We start from the raw sequence: 20,886 nt of genomic DNA, 5'->3' as shown, positions 1-20,886 counted from the left end.
GCTATACTTCCTTACTTTGTGACCTATTTCATATACACATGACTTGAAGTTATACAGTTAGACTGCTACTTGCAGAGTGATAGAAAACCCTCAAGTTCTCTGCATCTTATCGCTCACAAATACATGAAGAATTGCTGTCCACTATTCAATTAACAAACCAAACATCAATTCTCATTTTATATAAAAAATACGTGTAACATGTTCTAATGGCCATATACATCCTGTGGAAAACAATAGTTTGGAGAATAAGTAATGATGCATTTTGTAAACTGTCAAAAAAAAATGCTTTGCCATGTTGCCACTGTGAAAAGTGTGGCTATTCCATCTTACCTAGGCAGAGCATGGCTTCACAGTGGAGATTGCAGGCAGCTTTCTCCTGGCTCCATTGTGGTTTCTAGCCTTTCCCATGATTCCTTACCCACTTACAATGTTAAAGAATACCAGGAATTTTGTTTTTTCAAATATAGACAAAACTTTGACTGTAAACAGCTCTATTCTACTTATCTCACATGAAACTTACATCTTATACAGCAAAGGGGTGTGTGTGTGTGTGTGTGTGTGTGTGTGTCTGTGTTAGGAGCCTAAATTTAAATTGCAAAAACTCAGCATGCTCACTGAGATCTCTCCCTAGAGTACTATATCATTAGAAAATGCAGTAAAGTTCCCTTCCTTGCATAGCTGCTGTGTAGCTCTAGGATAACTAACTTAAATCCAGAAGAAACTGCTTTATACTTCTAAATAAGCTTACCTGTAAAAGTTCCAATTATGCCTTTTAGCTCCTTAAGGAGAATCTATGTAGGCATTTGTCTTTGGGGAAACTGTCTCTAGGCTGCTTTCTTGCCATGATCTCTGTGCCACCACACTCCAGGTCTGACTCAACTTACTTCTGGGCTGCTGTCTATAAAGATGCAGGCTCTAAAGCCCTCTTCCCTATACCCCCATCCATTAGGCCACCACCAACCCCTGGCTGTTCACTGCACAATAAGTAGTGTCCGTACTCCTGAGAGCCTGGCAGTCAGGATCCCCCACACCCATTCATAACCATTTCCACCATCCTTGCCTTTTACTTCGCAAATCCTCTTCTCCACCCACTCCATCCAAGCATGTGTTCACTAGAATCTAAATATACCTTGAGTCACCTAACCCTCTGTCTATACTGCCTCTGCCTAGAGTGTTCTCCACACTCCTCTGGGTTTGTTTCATTTCACCTCAATGGTTCTTTCCCCCTCTGAAGCCCCACAGGACTAAATGTGCTTAGCACTCATTTGCCAAAGTTGGATGGTATGGTAGAGTGCTTAATGGCCACAAAGTCCTTTCATCTCTGTCTGTACCACCCCTTTACAGTGTGACTTTGCAGATCTTCCTATCAAGAGGTGGAGTCTGTTTCTCTACTCCTTTTATCTGGGCTGTCCTTGTGACTTGCTTTGGCCAATAAAATGTGGTGTGAGTAATTTTGAATGACTTCTGAGACTAGGTCTCAAGAAGTCTTGTAGCTTCCCTCTTGCTTCCTGGGAACCCTGAGGCAACCATGTGAAGAAGCCCCAACTAGCCTGCTGGAGGAAGAGAGATGATGTGGAGAGGGAGGTCCAATCACCAACGGACCATCAGACATGTGAGTGAGGCCATCTTAGAATGTTCACATTGCCAGATGACTATAACTGCATGAGGGATCCTAGGAAAGACCAGCAGAACAACTACCCAGATGATTCTAGCTCAAATTGCTAACCCACAGGATTATGTGCAAATAAAATGGTTGCTATTTTAAGCCACTAAGTTTTGGGGTGATTTACATGGCAATAAATAACAGAAAGGGCAGGGTTTGTGCTGCTGTATCCCTAGGGCCTAGAAGGCATGCCCACGGCAGTTTTTCAGTAAAAGATTATTGTGGATCACTGTTGTCATGGTATCATTTCTCTCTTTGCTTAATAGACAACCAAGCTTCCCAGTCCTCATGTCTCTCCCTGGCTCTCACAACAGTTCAAAGCTTGACCTCAACACATTCTTCCAGAATAACACCTTGCAATTCTATTTACATCCATCACAGCCCCGTGACAGTTCCTACCCCTCCCTCAGCTCCATCTTGCATCCCTCCTATCTACCCTTGTTCACTAACCCTGTGAGGTAAACGCATTGACCACTTCAATGGCATAAAACTCTTCCCATCTTCCTATCTCTCCATCCATACTCTGAACCATCACTACCTGAATCCTGTGTATTTATAATTAGGAGGAACCTTAGTGATTGTCTGAGACAAATCCTTCTGGTTATGAATAAGGAAAAGGAAGGCCTAGATAAGAAATAATAATACTGGCTTATTCAAAGTCACATGATGGCAGTGTCAAAACTAGAACCCACATATCACACAGGTTATTACCTAGTAGATTGCCTGTTTTCTTGCATTGCCTGCTTGGTTCATGTGTGTGAAACTATGCCCCATTGATTAAACTATGGAAGTTCTTTGGAGGCAGGCATAATACCTTTTATTTCTTCTGCCTTTTCACATTCTCCTGCTGATCCCCACTCAAAGACTAACCAGTGAGTACTGGACACATCAGTAGTCGATAAATACTTGCTGATTAATTGACATTTAAAAAGCAATTATGCTTGGAACTGTTCTATATCTTGTTTGTGATGGTAATTACAACTGTATGCGTTTGTCAAAACTTGAGCTGTACATTAAAAAGGGTAAATTATACTGTATATAAAATTTAATTAAGGTATAATTCAAAGCAATCCATTTATTTGATAACTGTGGTTAAATGTGTAGGTAACATGTTACTGTTTGAAAAGAAATTTGGCCCTTTTAAAATAAACTTGCACATAATAGGCACTTAGTAATGTTACTTTCCTTCTTCCTTGCATGCAAATGCTTCATGATCACCTGTCAAGGCTGCTAAAGAAAGCATTCTTGTCCTAAGAGATCGTTCCATCTCGATCTCAGATGACTTCTAAGATCCTATGATTGGTTTAAAAGGTAAACAAATGACTGTCTTGGAATGCTTGTGTTAAGTACAAATATATAAGCACTACTGCAGTATTCTAAAAGGTGTCCCCCTAGGACCTTAATTTGACTTTCAAAGACTTAGACTCAGGTACAAAATAAACCATTAGCCCTGTTAATAAAAATTACTTAAAAATAAGGGAAAGAGTATGACTGAATGTCCTTTCAATGTAATACTGGAGCATTAGCTGAGAGGCCCACCCAAGAATTATTTAGTTCTCTGGGGGATTGTGTCTTTGGCTAATTGTTCACTAATGATTGGAACTAGACTTTTTCAAGTAACATGTTAACTTACAGATTTTTGTCTGGTAGAGATGTAAAATTTTCTGTTTGGTGGAAGAAATAGTCCCAAAAATTACAGATTAACTTTCCTATAGGGCATAACCACTTTTCTATCTAATTTAGCAGTCTTATTCTAGCATTCTTACTTTTAGTGCCTATATATACCAAGTCTTGCAGATATTCTTTGAATTACCTTTACCTCCTGCTGGTTCCCTCACTAATAAGTTAAATAAGTCTTTGACATGTGTTCAGTCTGTATTTTTATCAGTCATGCTTTTAATTTTGAAAATTGTATTTTCATACCCAAACATCCTACAACATTTCCTGTGGGTCATGCCCTATCCTGTACAAAGTCTCTGAAATCTACTTCTGATTGCTGGTTTTGATGCTGTACCAGCACCTTAAAATACCTTTGTGATCATACTAGTACCTGAAGAGACCTTCACAGCAATAAGACTGGATACTTCTGCAGGTACTCAAGAACACTACAGAAAGACTTTCTGGACCTATTATCACAAAATGAGAAACTAATGTTCCTTTTTATCATGTTACTGTTCTATAAGCCAAGAGGATGACATCAAAAACCTTTGTTTTAGGAGATCCAGGGCAAACAGACTCACACAGGGTCCTTTTTTCATGTTAAACACTATTTCTATAATCTACTTTTGCTAGTAATGGCCATAAAATAACTATATCGTAGCAATACAAATTGAAAAACTATGAGCTGCCTCAAAAATCTAATAGATTTGGCAAAATATACTGTAGTTTGTGATACAGCCTTTTCCCTAACAGGTTTTATCACTTTCCTTTTCATACTACTGAACAGCATAATCAAATCAACAAATTCAGCAAATGCCCAGTGTGTTACAGGCACTATGTTTGGCCCTGTGCACCCCCACACTCCCTCACCCCAAGCAGGCTCCACTAGTACTCAGTGTCAATCACTGATCATCCAGAACGAAAATGGAGAGCAGAGCTCAAATGGAGGGTTGCAGTCTGCCCTGTCAGCACCCAAAGGACTCAAAATGGAGTCAAGCAAAAAGAGTTAGAAACAGGAAGAACAGGTTAAAACATGGTTCACTTACTCTGGCATTTATAAATATTCTGAGTCAGCTTGACAACTTTATTGAAAGAAGCATAAAACAAATCTCTTACAATAAAATTTCAAACTCAGAAACAGTCCAGGTATGATACCCATTCATACAAAAAGATCAAAGTGCCAACTTTCTATGCAGCATAGGGAAGCCTCTGCAGAGGAAGTCTGAACCAAAGTTCTGAAATATTAGGGAGGGAGGAAGGGAGTGGGTTGAGAATATGGAACAGGAGGAGTGGAGGATAAAAATTCAACCCACTTTTTTCCTGGTGATTATTTAAAAACAAAACAAAAAAACCCTGTTCTTTAATGTTTCTAATAAAGTGGGGTTTTTTTTTGTTTTTTTTTTTTTTTTTTTTTTTGTTGAGACAGAGTCTCACTTTGTTGCCCAGGCTAGAGTGAGTGCCGTGGCGTCAGCTTAGCTCACAGCAACCTCAGACTCCTCGGCTTAAGCGATCCTACTGCCTCAGCCTCCCGAGTAGCTGGGACTACAGGCATGCGCCACTATGCCCGGCTAATTTTTTTCTATATAGATTTTTAGTTGTCCATATAATGTCGTTCTATTTTTAGTAGAGACGGGGTCTCGCTCAGGCTGGTCTCGAACTCCTGACCTTGAGCAATCCACCCGCCTCGGCCTCCCAGAGTGCTAGGATTACAGGCGTGAGCCACCGCGCCCGGCCAATAAAGTGTTTTTGACAAAATCATCAGTTGGGCCACCTTCTGCCCTAGAATGTAGAGAGCTAGGAGTGATGTTCCCATCCTTACAATTAAAAAAAAATAAGCCAGACTAATTTCAAATTCGTGACTTTTATTGAACCCATCAGAGAATAAGTATTTTGCCCAAGTATTTAGAGAAGTATTTTTTTTAAGTATTTTCCCCATTTTTTAAATTGGGTTGTTTGTTTTCTTACTGTTGAGTTCCTGAGAGGTTTTTTTTTTAATATTCTAGATAAAATTATTTGTTGGTTATGTGACTTACTAGCAAGTATTTTCTGTCTGTAGCTTGACTTTTCATTGTCTTAATGGTGTCATTCACCAAGCAAGGTTTTAATTTTAATAAAGTCCAATTTATCATTTTTAAAAAATGATTTTGCATTTGGAATCACATCTGAGAACACTTTGATTAACCATAGGTCATGAAGATATTCTCATTTTCTTTTAAAAGTTCTGTGATTTTACATTTATATTTAGGTCTATTTTGAGTTAATCTTAGTAAATGGAATGAGGTTTAGGTGGAGGTCTATTTTTGTGCATGTGGATGTCTTTAAATTGCTTTTTCATCTTTGTTGAAAATCAGTTGCTTATATTTATGTGGATCAGTTTCTGAACTCTCTTGTTCCATTGGTCTGTGTTTTTAATCACTTTGCCGGTACCATTGTCTTGATTACTGTAGCTTTATAATCATAAATTTAGTGTGATTCCTCCAATTTCATTCATCTTTTTTTAAAAATTGTTTTTAGCTATTCTAGTTCTTTTGCTGTTCTTTATAAATTTTACAATTGGCTTGTCTATATCTACAAAAAACTCCAAAAAATTGGGATTTTTTTTTATTGGAATTCGGTTAAGTCTAATGATGAATATAATGAATTTTGGGAGAATCGACATCTTTAGTATGTTGAGTCTTCCATCACATGAATATATGTTTCTCCATTTATTTATATTTTCTTTGATTTCTTCCATCAATGTTTTATAATTTTTGGCATACAGAGCCTATACATATTTTGTTAGATTTATACCTAAGTATTTCATTTCTTTGGAGCTATTGTAAATGACTTTTTAAATTTAGCTTCCAGGCCGGGCGCGGTGGCTCACGCCTGTAATCCTAGCACTCTGGGAGGCCGAGGTGGGCGGATCGTTTGAGCTCAGGAGTTCGAGACCAGCCTGAGCAAGAGCGAGACCCCATCTCTACTAAAAATAGAAAGAAATTATATGGACAGCTAAAAATATATATAGAAAAAAATTAGCCGGGCATGGTGGCGCATGCCTGTAGTCCCAGCTACTTGGGAGGCTGAGGCAGTAGGATCGCTTGAGCTCAGGAGTTTGAGGTTGCTGTGAGCTAGGCTGATGCCACGGCACTCACTCTAGCCTGGGCAACAGAGTGAGACTCTGTCTCAAAAAAAAAAATTTAGCTTCCAATTGTTCATTGCTGGTGTATGGAAATATTATTTATGTTTTCATTGACCTTATATCCTGCCACATTGCTAAGCTAACTATTAGTTGTAGGAGTTTTGGGGGTTTTTTATAGATTCCCTGAGATTTTCTAATAAACAATCATGGTCTAGGAATAGGGATAATTTTATTTTTCTTTCAATTTGTATACCTTGTGTTTACTTTTTTTTTTTTACCCCTATACAAGCAGATAGTTCTAGTATTATGTTGAATAGGAGTCATGAGAAAGGGCATTTCTTGTTTCACCTTTAAATTCTTTATCAGGTTGAGTACGTTCCCTTCTATTCCTACTTTGCTGAGAGTGTCTATCATGAATGCATGCTGAATTTTGGCAAATGTTTTTTGTCTACATCAGTTGATGTCATGTGGTTTTTCTTTTCTTAGACTTAATATAGTTGAGTACATTGATTAATTTTAGAACATTAAACCTGCCTTGCATTCCTGGGATAAACCCCAGTTGGTTGTATTATTTTTGTATATTGCTGTTAGATCTACTAATATTTTATTAGGGATGTTTGCTTCTATGTTCATGAGGGAGATTGGTCTATAGTTTTCTTTTTATGCACCATATTTGTCTGGGTTTGGTATTAGAGCTTCATAAAGTGAGTTGGGAAGGATTCTTTCCAGCTTTCTAGAACAGATCTTGCAAAATTATTTTTTTTTAAGTTTGTTGAAATTTACCAGTGAAACCATCTGAGCCTGAGCATTTGTTTTTTAAAAGGTTTTCATTTCTGCTTCTGAAAGGTGTTTTTTTTTTTTAAAAAAAAAAAAAAAAGGTTTTAAAACTGTGAATTTAGTTTCTTCAGTAGTTATAGGAGTTTTCAGGTTATGTATTATTTCATCTTAAATTAGTTTTGGTAGTTTGTGGTTTTCAAGGAATTGATCCATATTATTTAAGATGTCTAATTTATGTGTGTAGAGTTCTTCATAGTATCTACTTATCCATTTAATATCTGAAGAACCTCTTTTATTCCTGATATTAGTAATTTGAGTATTCTCTGTATTTTTCTCAGTTGTGTTGGACATTTATCAATTTTGTTGATCTTTTCAAAAACCAACTTTTGGTTTTATTGATTTTTCTGTTTTTCTGTTTTCAATTTCATTGATTTCTGCTTTATCTCTGTTATTTCCTAATCTGCTTGCTTTGGATTCATTTTGCTCTTCTTTTTCTAGTTCCCTGAGGTGGAAGTATAGATTATTGATTTGAGACCTTTGTTTCCCCCTAAAGGAGCACTTAATCCTATAAATTTCCTTCTAAGTACTGTTTTAGCTGTAGCCCACAGATTGGGCTATGTTACATTTGTGTTTTACTTCAGTTCAAAATATTTTCTAATTACCCTTGAAAGTTTCTCTTTGATTCATGGATTATTTAAAAGTGTGCTAGCTAATATCCAAATGTTAGGAGATTTTTCTCTTATCTCTCTGTTGTTGATTTCGATTTAATTCCTTTATTATCAAGGAACATATTCTTCATGATTTCAATTCTTTTATATTTGGGAAGGTTTGTTTTATGACCAGGATATGGTCTGTCTTGTTGAAAGAATATATATAGTCTGCTGTTTTTGGGTAGAATGTTCTATACATGTCAGCTAATTCCACTTGATTGATGGTATTTAGTTCTTATACATTTTTCCTGATTTCTTTCTACTAGTTAGTTCTATATATTAATTAGAGAGGAGTATTGAAACCTCCAAGTGTAATTGGATTTTTCTATTTCTCATTTTAGGTCTTACAGTTTTTCCTTCACATATTTTTAAGTACTGTTGTTAGATGTTTGTTTACACATTTAGTACTGTTAAGTCTTTTGGGTGAGTTAACTGTTTTAGCATTATGTCACGTACCCCTGTATCCCTCTTTATCTTTATAATTTTCTTTGCTCTGAATTCTTTCTTTTGATCAGTGTTTGCACCATATATCTTTTTCATCCTTTCACTTTTCACCTACTTTTATCATTATATTTGAAGTGATTTTCTCATAGATATTAATAGTATGTAGTTGGGTCATGTTTTTAAAGTCTATTCTGACAAACTGTCTTTTAATTGGCATGTTCAGACTGTTACATTTAATGTAAAGTTATTGATATGCTTCTTTTAGGTCTATTGTTTTATTATTTCTTTTCTTTGTGCTAACTCTGTTTTTACTTTTTTCCACTTTCCTGCCACCTTTGGGATTATATGAACATTTTTAGTGCTATGTTTTAATTTACCTCTTGTAATTTTTGAATTTATCTTTTTGAATAGTTTTGTGGTTGTTCTAGGGCGTATAATATACATACTTAGCTTTGCACAGTCTGCTTAGAATCAATATATTACCATTGCAAGAGGAATGCAGAAACCTTGCCACCTTATACAGCTCTTTACCTTCCTTTATGTTATAGTTGTCTTATATATTATATCTCTACCTATTGAAAATCCATCACATAGTTATCATTTTTGCTATCAGCCACCAAACATAAAGAACTCAAGGGAAGAATAGTCTATTATGTTTACCCAAATATTTATCATTTATATTGCTGTTATTTCATTCCTAATGTCCTGAGCTTCCTTCCTGTGCCATCTACCAATTGTCTGAAGAACTTCCTCTTTTAGAGCAGGTCTGCTGGTTATGAATTCTCATTCTTGAAGGACATTTTTTGCTGGACATAGAATTATATGTTGGCACTTTTTTTTCCAGCACTTCAAACATGTTGTGCCACTTCCTTCTGACATCCATGGTTTCTGATAAAAAAAAAAAAAAACACTGTCATTCTAATTGTCATAATTCCCATAAGGTAATGTTTTAGCTGCTGCTTTCAAGATTTCTTCCATTGTGTTATTTTTAGCAGTTTGATTTAGATATGTCTGGACATGGATTTCTTTGAGTTTTTTCTGTTTGGGGTTGTTCAGTGCTCAGGCTGTTGAAAGTACAAGTAGGCTAGATTCTATAATAGACTAGAATAATAATGATAAAAGATTTCTTTTGAAAGAGGCTTTGCATCATAGGGACCCACACACAGAAATATAAATATTTGCTATATATCACAGGAAGAATTTAACATTAGTTTAGTAAATTATAGTTCTAACTCCCACTCTCTTTAGTGATGTAGAAGATTGTTAGAAATGGATTAGAATAGAGGGAATCAAGCCCCAGAGAGGCTAAGTAAGTTTTGTAGCTTTACACACCTAGTCAGTTGCAGGTCTTAGTTTTCAAGTGTGGTTTCCACTATAATGAATTGCTTTGTACTTATAGAATGTGGCCCTCCCACAAGCTGAAAATTTAACATGAGTTTATGGTGAGATGCTGGTTTGAAATGTCTACTTTTTACAAGGGAATGTTTAAAATTTATTTTTCTTTTGTAGCAGCCATTTCATCCCAATGAACTGAAATTTTCAATTCCTTCATTGAGACATCAAGTCTTAGTTAACAGGAGGAATTGGCAGACAATGGCCTGCCAGCCAAATCGGGCCCTGTCTTCATACAGCCCACAAGCTAAGAATGCGTTTTTTCATTTTTAAATGGTTGGGGTAAAAAAGAATATTTCATGGCATGTAAAAATTATATGAAATTAAAACTGCATCGTCAACATCAAGAAAGACGGAGTCCTCCCCAATACATTTTATGAAGCCAACATAACTGATACCAAAATCAGGAAAGGACACAACAAAAAAAGAAAACTACAGACCAATATCCCTTATGAATATAGATGCAAAAATTCTCAATAAAATCCTAGCAAATCGAATCCAGGTGTTTATCAAGAAAATAATCCATCATGGCCAAGTGGGCTTCATCCCAGAGATGCAGGGATGGTTCAACATACGCAAATCTATAAATGTAATACACCACATTAATAGAAGCAAAAACAAAGACCATATGATCCTCTCAATAGACGCAGAAAAACATTTGGTAAAATTCAACACCCTTTTATGATAAGAACACTTAACAAAATAGGCATAGACAGGGCCTACCTAAAAATGATACAAGCCATATATGACAGACCCACAACCAACATCATACTGAATGGGGAAAAATTGAAAGCATTCCCACTTAGAACTGGAACCAGACAAGGTTGCGTACTATCTCCACTTCTATTCAACATAGTGCTGGAAGTCCTTGTAAGAGCAATCAGGCAAGGTAGCAGAATCAAGGGTGTCCAAATGGGGACAGAATAGATCAAACTCTCATGCTTTGCTGATGATATGATATCATATCTAGAAAACTGCAAGGATTCAACCAAGAGACTCCTGGAACTGATAAATGAATTCAGTAAAGTCTCAGGATACAAAATCAATACACACAAATCAGAGGCATTCATATATGCCAATAATAGTCAAACTGAGAACCAAATCAAAGACTCAATACCCTTCATAATAGCAACAAAGAAAATAAAGTACCTAGGAATATATTTAACTAAGGAGGTAAAAGACCTCTACAGGGAGAACTATGAAACACTGAGGAAGGAAATCGCAGAGCACGTAAACAGGTGGAAAACCATACTATGCTCATGGATCGGAAGAATCAACATTGTTAAAATGTCTATACTACCCAAAGTGATCTACAGATTCAATGCAATCCCTATTAAATTAACAACATCATTTTTCACAGATATAGAAAAAATAATCTTATGCTTTGTATGGAACCAGAGAAGACCCCATTTAGCAAAAGCAGTTTTAGGCAACAAAAACAAAATGAGAGATATTAATTTACCAGACTTCAAACTATACTACAAGTCTGTGGTTATTAAATCAGCTTGGTATTGGCACAAGAACAGGGACACAGACCCGTGGAATAGAACTGAGAATCCAGATGTAAAACCATCCTCATATAGCCATCTAATCTTTGACAAAGCAGACAAAAACATACACTGGGGTAAAGAATCCTTATTCAATAAACGGTATTGGGAAAACTGGATAGCCACATGTAGAAGCCTGAAACAGGACCCACACCTTTCTCCTCTCACAAAAATCAAATCACGGTGGATAACAGACTTAAGATGCGAAACTATTAGAATTCTAGAAGAAAATGTGGGAAAGACTCTTATAGACATTGGCCTAGGCAAAGAATTTATGAGGAAGACCCCAAAGGCAATCACAGCAACAACAAAAATAAATAAATGGGACCTGATGAAATGAAAAAGCTTCTGCACAGCCAAAGAAACTCATGAGAGCAAACAGACAACCTACAGAATGGGAAAAAATTTTCGCAGGCTACACATCCAATAAAGGACTGATAACTATAATCTATTTAGAACTCAGAAAAGTCAGCAAGAAAAAACAAACAACCCTATCAAAAAGTGGGCAAAGGGCATGAATAGAAAATTTTCAAAAGAAGACAGAAGAATGGCCAAAAAACATGAAAAAATGCTCAACATCTCTAATCATCGGAGAAATGCAAATCAAAACCACAATGAGATATCACTTAACTCCAGTGAGAATGGCCTTTATCAAAAAGTCTCAAAATAAATGTTGGCTTGGATGTGGAGAGACAGGAACACTCATACACTGCTGGTGGGACTGCAAACTAGTGCAACCTCTGTGGAAAGCAATATGGAAATACCTTAAAGAGATACAAGTAGACCTACCATTTGATCCAGCAATCCCATTATTGGGCATCTACCCGAAAGAACAAAAGACGTTCTATAACAAATACATCTGCACCCGAATATTTATAGCAGTATAATTCACAATTGCAAAGGTGTGGAAACAACCCAAGTACCCATCAATACATGAGTGAAGTAACAAAATGTGGTATATGTATACCACGGAGCACTACTCAGCTATAAGAAATAATGGGGATATAGCACATCTTATATTTTCCTGGATAGAGCTGGAACCCATTCTACTAAGTGAAGTATCCCAAGAATGGAAAAATAAGCACCACATGTACTCACCATCAAATTGGTTTCACTGATCATCACCTAAGAGCACATTTAGGAACAACATTAATTGGGTGTCGGGCAGATGTGGTGGGGGGAGGGGATGGGTGTATACATACATAATGAGTGTGATGCGCACTGTCTAGGGGACACGCTTGAAGCTCTGACTCGGGGGTGGGGGACAAGGGAAATATACATAACCTAAACTTTTGTACCCCCATAATATGCTGAAATAAAAAAATAATAATAATAAAAACTGCAGTGTCCATAGTTTGCATATTGTCCATGATTTCTTTTATGCTACAATGAAAGAGTTGAATATTTAGGACAGAGACCAAATGGCCTGCAAAACAAAAAATATTTACTGTCTAGCCCTTTACAGAAAAAGTTTTCTAACCCTTGGTTTAGAATAGTGTCCAGTGAATTGGATTAGAGTGTCAGTGATCTAAACTGTGTCAAAAGGGTAGCTAGGATTCAAACTTTGCTCTTGGAATAAGTATCTTAGATGTTAAAAAAAATAGAAAATAAGAGTTAACTGATTATAGTCCTAGTCTGATAATATATATTAAATATTTTCAGTCCTGTAGCAATATTCCACATTATCTATACTTTTAAAATTAGCCCTTCAGATCCGGAGAACTTGATTAGAGGAAAAGCCAGAACTATTTCTACCTAGTAATTTGAAAAAGAGTGTCTGTTGGAGGCACTTGAGGCCCTAGTGTAAGGGACTTAAGAAGGCTTTCTTGGCTGGAGGAGATAAAGGGCCTTATTTAAAATTCTGTGTTTTCCTAGTTATAAGTTGAGCTTTTTACAGGTCTAATTACCTAGTTGCCCTTCTATAGGCTTCTTTTGTGAGGGTGTTTCTCTGTCTAATGGAAGGAAATGGCTGGTCACTTTTATTTATTTATTTATTTAAGAGACAGGGTCTTGCTCTGTTGCCCAGGCTGGAGTGCAGTGGTGCAATCAAGCTCACTGTAACCTTGAATTCCTGGGCTCAGGTGATCCCCCTGCCTCAGCCTCCCAAGTAGCTGGGACTACAGGTGTGTGCGCTACACTTGGCTAATTTTTTTTTTTTTTTAGAGATGGGGTCTTGCTATGTTGCCCAGGCTGGTCTTAAACTCCCAGCCTCAAGCAAACCTCCCATCTTGGCCTCCCAAAATGTTGGGATTACAGGTGTAAGCCACCATGCCTGGCCATCTGGTCACTTTTAAATGAAGAGGAAAGCCCAACTCTGACCAGGACCCCAGCCTGCCATTGTCCCTCACCCTTAGAGAGGTCTTTCCTCTGGGCCTGCAGACCTTCCTTGCCAGCTAGCATCAGAAGTCTGTTGAGACGTCCATAGCCTGTTGTTCCCAACCTCTTCCCTTTTTCTCCCCTTGGTCTCAAGGACCAAATGAGCCATATCTGTACTATGCATGAATTTAAAGATTTTTTTAGGCATGAGTAATCATCTGTTATTCATTGAAATTTAAGCTTCTTAAGTGGATCACCTGAAAAACAACCTAGAAACAACCAATTGTAAATGCACAGTACACATGAATTTTTAGGGTAAAAATATCATTCTCTTGATTTGGAAACTTAACCTTTTAGGTGACAGAAAAACAAATTTCTGTTTATACTATGCATGCATATGTATGTTGTATAATACCCAGCTAAGGGTACTGGTGTCTATGCTAAGTCTCTTGGCTCTCTCATCCTCCTGCTGCAGCTGGGGCTCCTGGGGTGGTGGGAGCTGCACAGCAGCTTGTCTAGGTTTCTGTGAAGAGCCTCTCTCTTACTGGGATTCTGAGTTGAGATCTTGCAAGCTAGCTAAGCTGAGGGATGAACCTGAGTAATGCACTTCACATAATTTTCTGCATTACTCTTCCCTCGCACCTTGGGCTATTGCCACTAGATCCAGTTGGTGAGCTGCCATCTTCTCTTGGGGAGATCTTCTTTACCAGGAGACTCCTTGGTCCCTCAAGAATATGGATTCCTGGCAGGATAGGCTGCTCCTAGGCACCCTGGCAGGTGAGAATCCCTGGTGTGTTAATTTCCTTATGCTCAAGTGAGGCATATGTATGGGTTTATGTGCATATATTGATCATGTATGCCTCATGGTACATATATTCCTGTTCCTCTGTCTCCATGAGGAGATTTCTAGAGCTGGTCAACTGCTGTAGGAAGCTCAGAGCTTAATTTCTACCTTTACCTAGACTAGGCTATCTCCTGCATTTATCTGAGATGTTGGCATTAGTTTGGTCTTTATCCCTGCCCAAACATTCTGCCATGTACCACCTGCGCCCACTTCAGGGCCAAGTGGTTGTCCTACCTATCGATTATTGTCACCTCGTAGCAATTGACTTTCGTTCTTCTCAAACCTTTATTTACTTTTGTATCCTACTCCAAGAATTGTTATCCTCCTTTTTCTAGTTTCCTGAGTTAGAACTTAGATCATTCATTTGGGATTTCCTCCTTTTTTTTTTTTTTTTAAGAGATGGAGTCTCACTATGTTGCCCAGGCTGGTCTTGAACTCCTGAACTCAAGGGATCCTACTGCCTCAGCCTCCCAAATAGCTAGAATTACAATTGCAAACCACCACACCCAGCTTCCTCTTTTCTAATGTAAGCATTACTGCTATATATTCCCTTCTCAGCTCTGCTTTAGCCGTGTTCCACAAATTTTGATAAGTTGTATTTTCATTTTCATTTCAGTTCAGTGTATTTTTTTAGAGATAGGGTTTTGCTGTATTGCCCAGGCTGGTCTCAAATTCCTGGCCTCATGTGATCCTCCTACCTTAGCCTCCCAAAGTGCTGAGATTATAGGCGTGAGCCACTGTGCCTGGCCAGGATCATGTTTCTTAACCCACTCTATCAATCTCTGTCTTTTCATTGGTTTATTTAGACAATTTACATTTGCTGACCCTTTGGATATTAATAAAACATCTATCCGTAGAGTATATTTTCTAGACTCTTGTCTGTCTTCTTCATGACTGACTCTTTAAATGCATGATATAATGGAAACCTTACTAGATGAAGAGTTAAAACTCTTAGGCCCTAGTCCTTCTTTTGCCATACAGTAAGTAGTTCTGTGACCTTGAACAAATGATATCAATTAGTTCCACTAAAAATTGCTCACTGTGCTCCTGTTGGGTGCCAAGTATTGGGCCAGGTAATAGAGACATGAAGATAAGACATGACACACTCCTTGCCTTCCAGGAATTTAGAGTCCACTGGGAGACATGTGCACATAATCAGATAATCAAAAGGGATAAGTATTGTGGTAGAGGTTAGTATTTTACCCACCTTGGCAGTGGTAGGGGAGGTTAAGCAAAGCTTTTAATAAGAGGTGATGACTGCACTTTTTAAACAACCAGTAGGGATTAACCAGGTAAAGAAGAAGGCAGGGGAAGAAAACCGATCATTTCTGAATTTTTGTTTCTTGTGATTAAGGAGAGGTTGACAATCCGTTCAAGAAAAAGTCCAGCTCTCCCACCCTACCTCCTGCTGACATAAGCATTGTATAATCTAGATGTCCTCAGGTCTTGGTATCATTTGGATCCATTTATACTGAAATTTTGTGGTTCTTGGTTCTGCTGGCTCCTGCTGAACTTTCAGCCTCCAACAAAGTTTTCATGGTTAAGTTTATAGATTATGATGGATATCTCACATGTGTTCATAAGTCAATATCAATTTTAGCCACCCTTCTGTTCCTGTGCAAATCATATATGCTTAAGGTAGACAGTAAAGAAGGAGCCTGAATCGTAGGCTTCAAAAGACTACCAAATTTATACTTGATTTTTGTCACATTTCTAATTCCTTTATTTACCCTGATAATATCTTTTGCATATTGGTAAGTTTTATAGTATTTATTTCCCTTTTCCTTAAACCATGTTTGTATTTATTAATTAAAATCATTTTTTAAAAAATTCTTCAAGCACCTTAATCATTCTTACTCTTTTTTTTGAGAATTTCTTCTCCATTTTCTATAGTTTTTCTATAATTGGATGAATACATGGTGGTACAGAGTACAGGAGCTACTGGGTAACCTCTTCTTGGTATTCACCTGTGACGATGCCCTTTAGAACAGGGTCTGGCTTTGGAAAACAGAGAATGATAAACAGTTGGAAAGCAGGACTTCAGAGTAGCAGGTAAAGGATTATGATCACTAACCTTGCAAAAGAGAAGATTAAAAGGGTGCCCCTTCAGTACTTGGGACATCCTAAACAAAAATTGGTAGTAGCCAGTTATAATTATGAGTACCTAGAATAATATAAGGACTTTCTTGCTATGATGGGTTTAAGAAAACAAGGAATCATTCCTGAAAACTATTGAAGTGTTTAAATGGATCCCAAAGGGATATAGTAGAATTTCCTGGCTGGGCCTGAGAAAAAAAGTTCCATATTCTCCCTTTCGAGGCTTAAGGTAAATATAGAGGACTTAAGAGTCAGTAGGCAGGATGGAGGGGATGTTCTTACATTATCACTCAGCCTTCCCATGTAAGTAGTATGATGTAGTGGGGAGGTATAGCTTTGGGAGTCAATCCATAAGTTCAAATCTCAGCTCCCTGAGGCTCTTCTGTATAAATGGATAATATCATGTGGCATGTGTGAGTAAATGAACTAAAGTGTGTGAAGCATCTACCACAACAAAATGTGCCCCCATGAATATGGTCCCTCTAGCCCTTCTTTATAGCCTGTCCCTATTTGCCTCCCCCAAACTCACTGCTCGTCACTTTCTCATACCACCCTGTAGTCTAATCATTCAGAATTACTTGCATTGTTTGTTCATTTTATTTTGTTTTAACCATATTGTGCCTTTCCATACCATCATGTGTGTTATGCCCTTCACCTTGGAGAATTCACCTTGGTGCAGGGTTTGTCTTCAACTTGGTAGGCTCTGAAACCCAATCTTGCTCATACTGAGTATGGACCCCTACTTGGGGATGGACTTGAGGTTACCTAGTTCTTGAGATCTAATCTATATAAGCCAGGATGACAATTTATTGATGTATAGTGAAAATTCAACTGTGATTGCATTTTTGTGTGGTGGAGCTACCTCACACCAGATTGTAAAAGCCATTTGTGTGCATGGTTTTCAAACTCTATGATGAGTGACATCATCTTAGTAGTTTGAAATTGACCATGGTGGGAGCATTTACATCACACAAATCAGTGCTTTTTTCTCCCTCAGAGAGCCTGATGGTAAACATTTATCAGCACACCACTGATACTATCTCTTTGGGTGAGTTGTGTGGGAGACCAAGCCATCTTCACAAGATTACATCGCAAGTGTGGACTTCGAACAAGGAACTTGAGTGATGTGATTCTAATATTTAATGTCATCAGCATGAGAGCTGCTTTTGGCCCTTTTCTGAAACTTCAATGTTCTTGTCCCTGAGCCCAGAGGGGTGGGAACTTGGGCATGACTCTGTCTCCTCTGGGCCATGCTTAGATAGAAACTTCTGACTGTGTGACTTTCCTTTTTTTTCCTCTCCTTCAGACTGATCCACCTTTTATTTTCACAGTCTTTTTCCTTACTAAGTAGAATATAAAATATAATTGTTTGTTTGTTTTTACTAAGTTATAGTCATATTCCAATCCTGCCTCCCTAAAATGAAATCAAACTCACTTCTGTATCCATGCCATTCTTAGATTACTTTGGTTGGAGTTTTGCGTATTGATGAGCTTTTTATTCCCTTATACAGGCAGTATCAGGGTTTGCCCCCTTAGATGTCCAGTCACATCTGAATGTGGATTTTACTACTTTATCTTTCAAAATAGACACCTGCACTCTGCTCGTCTCCAAGTCCTTGAGAGGTGCCATGCTGTTTGGTCCATGTCCTGATAACATGTCACTTCCAACATGGATCCTACATGCCCTCTCTGGACGTATTTAGTCACTATCTTTCCATGCTCCCAGGAAATTTAGAGCCTTCCTTTCTTCCTCTGTTATAAAATCTGTTACCTGGGGTTGTGGTAATTTGTTTTCCTCTCCTCTTTATCCCTCCACCAGAGTCCTGAGCGCCTGGAAATTACAGACCTTGCAATTATATGTCCTTGTATCTGCAGTACTGACCATGGTGTCAGGCCTCTAAATTTGGAGTATGGATAAATTAATGAATAAGATTCTGTGAAATTAAAGGGATAGACAGGCGCCAGCTTCTTTGATGCTAACTCAAGAAATTCTGCCTGTGGAAAGGATTCCTGTGTTCTCCTTGCAGTCGTTTTGTGGGCTCACTTTATTTGCAGCAGTTTTGACTTTGAAGTGTTCCTAGTCAAAGGAACTGACAACAAAGATGCAGGTTAAGTACTAAACATTATTGATAGTTCAGCAGACAAGAATGCAGAGAAGGATAAGGGGATAGTGGTGGTACTAGTGAGCAAAGAGAGAAAAGCCTTAAATATCTGTACATATAGCATAAAGAACAGAATCAAAACTATAAGTGGAAATATAATATACCTAAAGAAAAAGTGAACAAGCCATAAGTAAACAACTCTGTTAATAATCTCAAAGTGAACAAACCTATTTAACCAATGCCCATGTCAAAAAAAAAAAAAAAAAACATTGCAAGCACCTCAGAGTCCCTCTTCCTGACTGCCCCTTCCTTCTAAGCCAGAGATGATCAAAGCACCACTCTCTTGAAATTCTATTACTATACATTAATCTTGTTTTCACAGTTTGCATAGATGAAGCATATCCACACATACACACATCAGTTTTTAAAACATCTACTATTAATGAACATTTCAAGGTTGTTTCCATTTTGAGGTTATTACATATAATGTTTATCTGAACATTCTCATACATGTCTTTTGTGGAATATATGTATACATTTCTGTTGGCTATATAACTAGGAGTGGAGTAGTTGGGTCATAGGGTATGCATATGTTAAGTTTTAGTAGATATTGCCAAACAGCTTTCCAAAGCCTTTATCCTAATTTACATTCTTAACCAGTATGCAAGAGGTACTTTGTCAACACTTTTATTATTGATGTTTTAAATTTTGGCCATTCTCATGGGTAGCAGTGGTATCTCATTGTGGCTTTCTTATTTCTTTACTTTTTTGAAAACAAGCTCTAGCAAATTTTATTACAGAAAAAAATTGCATGGTTTACTTTTCACCAGTTTGTTTTAGCATGCTTCTTCTAATGATATCAGAATCACCTGAATCAATGATAGCCCGTGTGCATAGTCTGTATTGTCTTCTTTGTGGCCACCATCTTCCTGCCTTAGGTGCAAGATGGCTCTGAACGAAGAGCAGCTGCCAACATAGCCAGGGAGTGAGAAAGAAAGTCTCCTATTTCTTTTTTATTGAGGTATAATTTACATATAGTAAAATGCAGACATTTTAAGAACACAGTTTGAGTTTTGACAAATACATATACCCAATCAAGATATAAAACATTTCCCTACCCCTGAAAATACCATCATGTCTCTTTTCAGTTGATCCCCTCCAATCTGAGGCAACCACTATTCTGATTTCTGTCACCATAGAGTATAGTTTTGCCTGTTATTAAGCTTCGTGTAAATGAAATCATACAGTGTATCTTCTTGTGTCTGGCTTAGTTTGGCTTATTTTGTTCAGTATAGTGTTTTTGAGATTCATCCATGATGTCTTATATATCAGTAGTCTATCTTATTTTATGCTTACAATTTCATTGTGTGAATGTACCAAAATTTATTCTGTTGATGGACACTTTAGGTTTTTGAAGTTATATTGTGGTTTTAATTTGTAGTTCTCTGATGACTAATACTATTGAAAATCTTTTCATAAGTCTATTGACATTTGAGTACCCTCTTGTGAAGAGCCTGTTCAAGACTTTTATCATTTTTCTATTGGGTTGTGTGTCATCTTATTAATTGTTAGAGTTATTTATATAGCCTATATTTGAGTCCGTTCCAATCTGAGGCCTGAATTTTCATTCTCTTAAGAGTATCCTTTTCACACAAAAAAACCTGTATAGGAATGTTCATTGCAACTTTATAATAACCAAAAACTGGAAACAACCCAAATGCCTTCCTGTGGATAGATGGTTAAACTGTGGTACATGCATACCATGTAATAAATGGAATGAACTATTGATACATGGAACAAGTTGGATGGATCTCAAGAGCATTATACTGAATGAAAAAAGCCAATCTCAAAAGTTTATATACTACATCATTCCATTTATATAACATTCTTAAAATGACAACTTTATTGGGGTATAATTTACATACCACAGAATTAGCATCAGTATATAATTCAGTGCTTTTTAATAAATTTACCAAGTTGTGCAACCATCTTCATAACCCAGTTTTAGAATATTTCCATTACTTATAAAATCCCTTGTGCCCATTTGCAGTCACTCTACTTTCCTGTCCCCAACCCTAAACAACTACTAATCTACTCTCTGGCTCTGTAGACTAGCCTTTTGTGGGTATTGCATATAGATAAAATCATATAATATATGGTATTGTGTGTCTCCCTTTCATATAGCACGATGTTTTTGAGGTTTCTCAATGGTTG

At 37.3% G+C, this 20,886-nt stretch overlaps 1 protein-coding gene across 2 annotated transcripts in view; it reads left to right on the top strand.

Annotated features, from left to right (window-relative positions):
* The window catches only part of JADE3 (jade family PHD finger 3), a 136,454-nt gene that overhangs the window by 13,523 nt on the left and 102,045 nt on the right, over positions 1–20,886 (top strand). The gene's annotated exons all lie outside the window — the stretch shown is intronic.

Source organism: Eulemur rufifrons, chromosome 30, assembly GCF_041146395.1.
Source record: "Eulemur rufifrons isolate Redbay chromosome 30, OSU_ERuf_1, whole genome shotgun sequence".
Taxonomy (NCBI): domain Eukaryota; kingdom Metazoa; phylum Chordata; class Mammalia; order Primates; family Lemuridae; genus Eulemur; species Eulemur rufifrons.
The sequence above is the reverse complement of the archived record's forward strand: the minus strand, read 5'-3'. Positions and strand labels throughout refer to the sequence as shown.